The sequence below is a fragment of the Corylus avellana genome, chromosome 6 (genome assembly GCF_965113065.1).
Source record: "Corylus avellana chromosome 6, dhCorAvel1.hap1.2, whole genome shotgun sequence".
Taxonomy (NCBI): domain Eukaryota; kingdom Viridiplantae; phylum Streptophyta; class Magnoliopsida; order Fagales; family Betulaceae; genus Corylus; species Corylus avellana.
Window position 1 is genome coordinate 18,146,300 of NC_142495.1, and position 8,812 is coordinate 18,155,111.

At 39.5% G+C, this 8,812-nt stretch overlaps 1 pseudogene; it reads left to right on the forward strand.

The window, feature by feature from the left end:
* Positions 1-1,073: 1,073 nt before the first annotated feature.
* LOC148584966 (uncharacterized) lies at positions 1,074-7,366 on the forward strand (annotated as a pseudogene).
* The last annotated feature ends 1,446 nt before the right edge of the window (positions 7,367-8,812 follow it).

Sequence of the window (8,812 nt, forward strand, 5' to 3'; positions counted from 1 at the left end):
CTCCACCGCTGGCACTACTCACCGCTGCTCTCTCTCTCAAGCTCGCTCGCTCTCTCTCTCTCTCTCACGCTCGCTCGCCTCCGGAGGCCATCACTTCTCCCTCCGGCGGTACTACTCCGGCCAGCTCGATATATATATATATATATATATCGGTTGACTGCAAATAATTGATTTGTATTTGTGAATTTGTTTGTTTTGTTTGATTATTGCTATATATGGACATGCATGCAAAATTAGGAGTTAGATTGAAATTAGCTAGGTTGTTTCTAGGTCCTGCACTTCACACACACACACACACACACACACACACACACACACACACACACACACACACATATATATATATATATATATATATATAACAACATTTGGGGTTTGAAGAAATTAATATGCATGTTTAGTGATTGAAAAGTAAGAAATGCATTTGTCCATATATATATTTGTGTGAATTATTTGATTTAAATTATATTTAAATTTTTTGTATATATGTTAGCTAGGTATAGTACGTACATGAACATGCATGCAATTTGTACACTTAATGTTAGTTTTATGTTGTTTAGGTTTTACAAATTTAGAGGCGCATACTTGTTTTTAAACAATAACAAAAAAAAAAAATGAAAATAAATAAAAATAACATTAACAAACCTATCTAGATTAATTAATTTAATTAGAAGTCTCCATGCCAAATGCATATAAATATGGACTAGTTTTGGTTTTGTTTAGGTCATGTAAATTACTTGTTCAAAAAAAAAGAGAAAAACCTAGCTAGATTTATTTAATTGGAAGTCCCCAATATGCCATATATCATTTAAATTTGTATGTGTTTATTTGTTATTTTTACGTATTATATATTTGTTCCTTATTGTACGTAGAGAAATATGGACAAGACTTGGATGACAAAGTCTAGATGTACGAGGGAATACAGAGACAGGTGTAGATTGTTGGTGAACTTTGTAGTTAGTAATTGTAAAACTGCTGATGGATCCATCTATTGCCTTTGTAAGACTTGTCGAAATAACTAGTGCCACCCACCTGGTTTCGTATTCGACCACTTGACAGGGGGTAAAGGAATAATGAATACAGACACACACTGGTGCTATCACGGTGAGAAGCATGTACGGGGTCCTGCTACAGGCTCTAATTCTAATCGCCCGGCCGCAAATGCGGGTGCAAGCACAGATCAGGGTGGAGACATGCACGCTATGTTGTGTGATTTATTCGGCATGTACGAAGTCAGGGAAGACAATTGTGAGCCTCAGGTCGTGGTGCAAAGGGGTGAAGAAATTGTGAACCAAGAAACCTCTAAAGGTGAAGTACTAAAGTATTACGACCTTCTTAAAAAGGCGGAGAAGCCACTTCATGCTAGGACCAAACATAGCAAACAAAGTGTAACTGTACATCTGTACAACTTGAAGTCCGTTGGTGGACTTAGTAACGCGATATTCTCGTCTTTCCTTGAGTTCATCAATCAGTTGTTGCCTACGAGTGATGAAACTTTGCTAGTTAATACATATGAGGTGAAAAAATTTCTACAAGACATGAGTCTTGGGTATGAGAAGATTCTGGTGTGTCGTAATGACTATATGTTATTCTGGAAGGGCAATAAGGAGTTCGATTCATGTACCGTCTGTGGAAAATCTAAATGGAAGGATGCAATCCATTTAGATGAGGATGGTCAACCCATATTGTCGAGTAAGAAACGTCCGGTGAAGGTGTTGCAGTAGTTTCCACTCATACCACGACTACAAAGGTTGTTTATGTCAGAGCATACTACGCCCTATATGAGGTGGCATGCAGACAGCCGCACTAAGGACGGCATAATGAGGCATCCGGCCGACGCTGAAGCATGGAAGTCATTCGACAATTTACATTTAGAATTTTTAGCGGACAGCAGGAACGTAAGGCTTGGACTAACTTCGGATGGATTTAATCCATTTGGGAACATGAGCACATCCCACAGCACTTGGCCTGTAATACTTGTACCACACAACTTGCCTCCTTAGATGTGCATGAAACAGACATATTTCATACTATCCCTGATTATCTCGGGCTCGAGTTCACCTGAAATAGATATAGATGTCTACCTTAACCCTTAATTGAGGAGTTACAAGAACTGTGGAATGTTGGGGTATGCATATTTGACGTCTCAAAGAAAAATAATTTTGTGCTGCGAGCACAGTTGATGTGGACAATTAATGACTTCCTTGCATACGCAGATTTGTCTGGATGGCCTACCAGGGGTGAAAAGGTATGTCCTTATTGTATGCATTCAACAAGGTCCAGATGGTTAAAACACGGCCATAAATGGTGTTTTACGGGGCACAGGCAATACTTGCCCATGGATCATCCATGGAGGCGGAACAAAAGAACATTTGACGGCAACTAAGAACTAGAATGTGCCCCCGATGTGCCAAGTGGAGATGAAATCCTGAGATAATTAGAAGGGATGGTATTTGGGGATGAGAACGCCGGTGAGGCAAAGCTGGATGATAAAGAAAAAGGAAAGAAGCGGAAGAAAAGTACTAATAATGTAGTGTGGAAGAAGAAAAGTATTTTCTTTAGGTTGCAGTATTGGAAAGATAATTTATTGTGCCACAACCTTGATGTCATGCACATAGAGAAAAATGTGATGGACAACATACTTGGCACAATATTGGACATTAAAGGGAAAACGAAGGACAACCTCCAAGCCCGCACAGACTTGCAAGAAATGAGTTTGAAACATACACTTCATCCCTACACGGGCAAGGATGATAAAACCTATATGCCCCTAGTTTCCCACACAAGGTCCAAGGATGATAAAACACTTTTTTTGAAAGTGCTGCGAAATGTAAGGGTGCCCGACGGATATGCCTCAAACATTTCTCGTTGTGTACGACTTAAGGAATGTACGATATCGGGTTTAAAGAGTCATGACAATCACATATTGATGCAACAGCTTCTACCTATTGCATTGCATGGATCACTGCCAGGTAATATGGTTAAACCTCTTGTTGAGATGTCTGCATTCTTCACGGGCCTATGTTCAATAACATTGACACAAGAGGATATGGACCGACTACGGGGTGACGTATGTATCACTTTGTGCTAGATGAAACAGGTATTCGATATTCCCCCCAACTTTTTTACCAGCATGGTTTATGTGGTCGTGCATCTTGTCCATGAATGCCGACTCGATGGACTAGTACAATATTAGTGGATGTATCTGTGAGAGAGGTAAAATTTGTTTACAGATATTCATGATTTTATTTTTCACTCCAATACAAGACAATTACTAACTGAATTGTTGACTGATCAATGTTCATATGCAAGAGCCTTGGAAGGTTCAAGTCTAATGTGCGCAACAAAGCAGCTCCTGAGGGCTGCATTCTGGAGGGCTACATAGCAACTGAATTGGTGACATTCTGTTCGAGGTATTTAGATAATGCACCAACATTTCACAATAGGACCCAGAGAAATTCGGATGGTTCAAAGGGACATGGAACACGAGTCGGACTCGACCGTATCACATTGACACAGATTCACTGGTATATGTTTAACTCGGACGAGTTCCTTCAACTGCGGACGTAACTCGAGGTCCTTCATTGGCTTATGTATGTTCAACCAACTTGCACCATTAGTTTTGAATTATAATGAAATTAATTTTGAATTGTAGGATGCACATGGATACACTTAGGCGATCATGCAATAAGGGCGAATGACGGAAGATCAGTTAGAAACCCAACATTATGAGCAGTTTTGCGATTGGTACCGTGACTACGTAAGACTAATGTGATGTTTAACAAAAGAACTGTCGGAGTATATTTGCTTCTGGTTCATATCAACTAAACAAACTAACTTTGCTTTTTCCATTGTACGTAATATACTCACAAGTTGATCGATGCAGGAAGGAATTTGGTGACAAATTGGTAATGCATTGTAGAGAGCCGAGGGAGTTAGCAGTCAGATACAATAGATATGTGGTTAACGGCAAGCTGTTTCGCACTCTTCCATATGATGCCGAAAAGAGGACTCAGAACAGCGGCATGTGCATGTCAACTGTTGATGGCAAAACGTACTACTGTAAGTTAACAGAAATACTTGAAATTGAGTACTACGACAAGGCTAAGTACATTATGTTCAGGTGTGATTGGGCGGACAACACGAGAGACAAGGGATACAAGGTGGACGAATATGGCCTAATGCTTGTCAACTTCAAAAACCTTGTCCACACGAGAGAGTTAATACTGATGAGCCGTATGTACTAACTTCACAAGTTGACCAGGTATTTTATGTCCAAGATGATAGGGACCCAGATTGGGTTTACGCTGTAAGAATTAAACCTAGAAACGTATACAACGTTGGTCAGGGTGAAAGGCCTCATGATGCATGTGCCAACTACCATGAGTGTGAGCCGCTCCTATTAACTAGTAATAATGATCACGATCCGTAGGATCACATCGAATACGTCAGACCAGACTTAGATCCAAACCAAGCGTATGTATATGTGTGTGTGTGTGTGTGTGTGTAGTTCACATTAATTGACTGATTTCCTGTTTTTTCTTGCTACATTGATTAGTAGTTGTTCACTAATTATTACATCTATACAATTAATTGGGTGAGTCATTTACATACGGTAGTGCATATTTCATACATTATATACGTAATTAATTGGGTGCGTGCTGTCTTTCGCAGGTTGATATGAGTACTAGGGGAAAGACAAGAGTACGAAGGTCCACATCTTCAGTGTAGCAGTCTACGGCGCAAGAGTCTCCATTGTACCACCCTGGTGACAGCGAGCAACATGACGTTGCTATGCTTATAAGGCAGTAGGTCGGGTATCGACCATTACTTCTAGATGATGTGGAAGGGGAGACCTCTGTCTTTAATCCATACGGTCCGACAAGCCTGACCTAGCTGGGGTATTGGTATGAGCCGTCTCCGTACGACACAAATGCATCCTTTAATCCACCTCACCTACCGACGATGAGCGAGTTAGGAGTGTGTTATCATGGCCATGTGGAGCGGCTCTTCGGCCAACCTAGCGCAGGCATGGACGACAGTGAGACAGAGGCCCCAGAGGACCTGCATCGTGGACAGGTGCCACAGATGACTCTCAACCCGAGGACACTACTCCAACCCAGTAAGGCCCTCACCAGGTATGGACGATAAGTAAGTATATATGCATAGAATACCAATCCATATGTCTTTATTATTTGTAGTCAGTATTCAATTCGAAATAATTAACATTGGTAATTATTAATGTGTTAGGTATAAATCTAGATGGAAGCATCTGTTTAGAGGTGTTCACCATTAACGACTTGAACAGGTTGCCGAGTGTTCCCGCTGGGAAAAGGATCGTACTCGAGTACAATAATTCGTGGCAGCCTGTAGGATTTAGCGCTTTGAGGTTTAGGCGGATGACCGGTAAGATTGTAAGGAGCAGAAATTATGTTAGAATACGACACGACTGGACGAAGGTACCGGAGCATACGAAGGAGGATATATGAGATGCCTTGATGGTATGTTTTAACTAAATGTTATATGATAGCATGTGTATTTTATTATGTTAAACGCTCCTAATGCATGTATATATACGCTTTAAGTTGTTAATATATATATGTGTGTATATGTATAAACATATATACATATATATTTTGTTTTTTTAATTTATCAATTTTTAACTTGTGCAGGTGGACTTTTATGTTTCGTCCGAGTGCAATATGAATGCCCTAAAAAAGGACGTGTTTCGAGATATGGATGTCAAGCTAAGGACTTGGAGGCACCAGTTAAAAGACGATCTTGCCATTCAGTCGGACGATACTCCGAACACCGTACGGGCAAGAATGGGGCAAAAAAAGTTCGACGAGTACGACCCCTTCGACTTGGAGATCATGTTGGATAAATGATATGAAGAACCAGGTAGGTTGTGAGTTATACTATTATTTTGCTTAGTTTCATTAATTGTAATTGTGCTCACATATTAAGATTGTTAATTGTGTAGGAGTATGTTGTGCATATGAAGAGATTGCAAGCATTGAACAATATGCCCCACTGCACTAGGTCGAAGAGCTTCGCCAGGCTGACACATGAGGAGGTATGTGTGTAATTTACTCTATACTTATAGATGTAAACATTTATATATATACATCTCTTTATATTCTATTTTTTCGGTAGATTGTAACTGTGGGCACTCCTCCTACACGAGCACAGTCATACATCAAGAGACACAAGAAGGATGGTAACTATCCGAATGACATAATCAAGGAGAGATGTTTATGCTACTCACCTTTCATATATTGTTTTGCTCATGTATGACGCACCAATAATTAATGTAACATACATGAGAGGATGGAGGAGCTAATACCCACTGACTGTGAAGCATTGTCGAGCGTGACAGAGGGGACGGTACAGTGGGCGCTGAACGACGCGTACTCCCAGGCAATTAAAAATAAGCCTTAGTACGCTGGTAGGGTTTGACAGATTGGATCGAATATTCTACCTTTGCGGGGCAGCATACACTCATACTATACACCGTCACAGGCATAGTCACAGAACCCCGGGTACTCCATGGTCTCATAAGAATTTCTTGGCAGAGCACTTGAGGTTGAGAGGGCGCAACACAAGGCACAGATGGATGCGCTGTTGGCTGCAAAGCAGGAGAAGACAGATGCGCGGGTAGCTCAGCAGGTGGCAGCATAGGTGGCTGCGCAGATGGCTGCGAAAGATTTGCAGTTGGCTGAAAAAAGAGGCTCACATGGCAGCGTAGCTTGCGGAAAAGGAAGCTCAAATGACAGCAAAAGTTGCCATGTTTGAGGCCTATTTTCGCCAGCTCGAGGAAATGATGCGGTCGAGCTCCGCTCCTGAGGTGACTCAGTATAAGGCAGCGCCAGACAGAGCTTCCCCACCCTTTGCGATTGTGAGATCGTCGGTCGATAGTGGATCAGGTAATGACATTATTTAATGGTCAATGTGGTTTTAGAACTCTCCATATATATATGTGCACCTCTAAATTTAGAGTTTGAATATTTTGTAATGATTGTCATTAATGATGTTGCAAATCCTGTTGAATTTGGTTTATATCTTGGTTGGTTTGGTGGTGGATGTGGGTTAGAGCTTTGCATTTGTAGTGTTTGGCATCGTGAGATGGACCACTATGGTCCTTGTAGAATGTGACGACCATTTGATTTGATAACGATAATATGTTCGGGGTGTAGATATAAACCTGAATTTGTTGAGTATGATGACCTTTGTTTACATAGTGACGTTGCTCAATGATTAAGACTTGATAAGATTCTATCATATTGTTTGTTGATTGTTTGTTTTATCATTTGCAGCTAGTGGCTATAGAGAGGATGCTACTGATATCAATGATGACTTGGATTGAGCAAATGGTTGGTCATTCGCACTTGGTGAACATAAGTTTTTATGTTGATGTAATTGTATTTGTGATAGTTTTCTTGATGTAGTTAGATATATAGTTATATATATGTCTTTATTTGTTATCAAAGAGATAGTTTTATTGTGTCTTGAAGATGGTTTTGATGATAGTTTATTAGATGTACATCGAACTTGTATGTTTGTGATTGACGTTGATGGATATGAATTATGTTATTTCCATGTAGGAACGGAGCCAACCTTGGGAATGGGCAGGGGCCATGGTTGAAAAAATTTAATGGGCAGGGGCCCATTAGCAAAAAAAAAAAAATTTAACCATAAAAAAATTATTTTTACCTTAAAAAAAAAAAAAAAATTGTCATTTGGGGGGGCCCTGGCCCCTGCCAGTCCCCCCCTTCCTCCGTCCCTGTTTCCATGAATCGATGGATAGTTCTTTTGTTGTAAATATGTAAATTGTATATCAGGTTAAATCTGAAATTTGGGCAGAACCCCGAAAAAATTCAAAAAATATATAGGGGAGGCGAAAAATTAAAATTTAAAAATTACCAATTTTTTTGACGTGTCAAGTTATGACACATCACAATTTAGTGATGTGTCATAACGTTTGACACGTCAAAAAATTTCTGACTATTACTGACGTGGAAGTTGTGGCACGTCAGAATTTTTTTTGACGTGTCAGTACTACCACGTCAAGAATTTTTTTGACGTGGCAATATTGTCATGTCAATAATTTTTTTAACGTGGCAATGTTGCCACGTCAATAATTTTTTTGACATGGTAGCACCAAGATGGCAAAAAAATGTTTTGACGTGCTACTTTTTGACACGTTACAAATTATTAACGTGTCAAACAGTGACACATCAAAAAATTCTCGTTTTTGACACCCATAATTTTAACGCCTGACACACGTCAATAAAGTTTAGTGACGTGCCAGGCTACCTAACACGTCACAAACACCGTATCAAAAAAAAAAAAAATCTATTTTTTGTAGTGACTGATATCATTTAATTTTCTTTTGCTCAAAAAAATCAATAGGATAATACTTCTCTGTAAGACTACATATATCGTCAATTTTAAGGCTTTATAAGCATCATTTGGAAAAAAAGCTGAGCTAAGTGTCAAAAGTTCAATCGTCTTTTCACCAAACCCACTATCGAGCTCTTGCAAATGAAAGCCTATAGTTGTAATGAATTTGTCAAAATGATAATGATGCTTCACAATAATGTGATTCTTTAAATGAATCTAAACCTTTTGACTACCACATGCCAAAAAATCGTGGCCTATGAACATCATTAACCCATCCAATTAATTTCTCAAATCGCCAGTACTTTAACTACTTGAAGCTTGACCTATTAAACTCGGAAAAATCATAAATCTTTCAATTTAACTCCAAATGACACGAAATTTGGCTTGAAATTTTCCTCATTCAAAGACT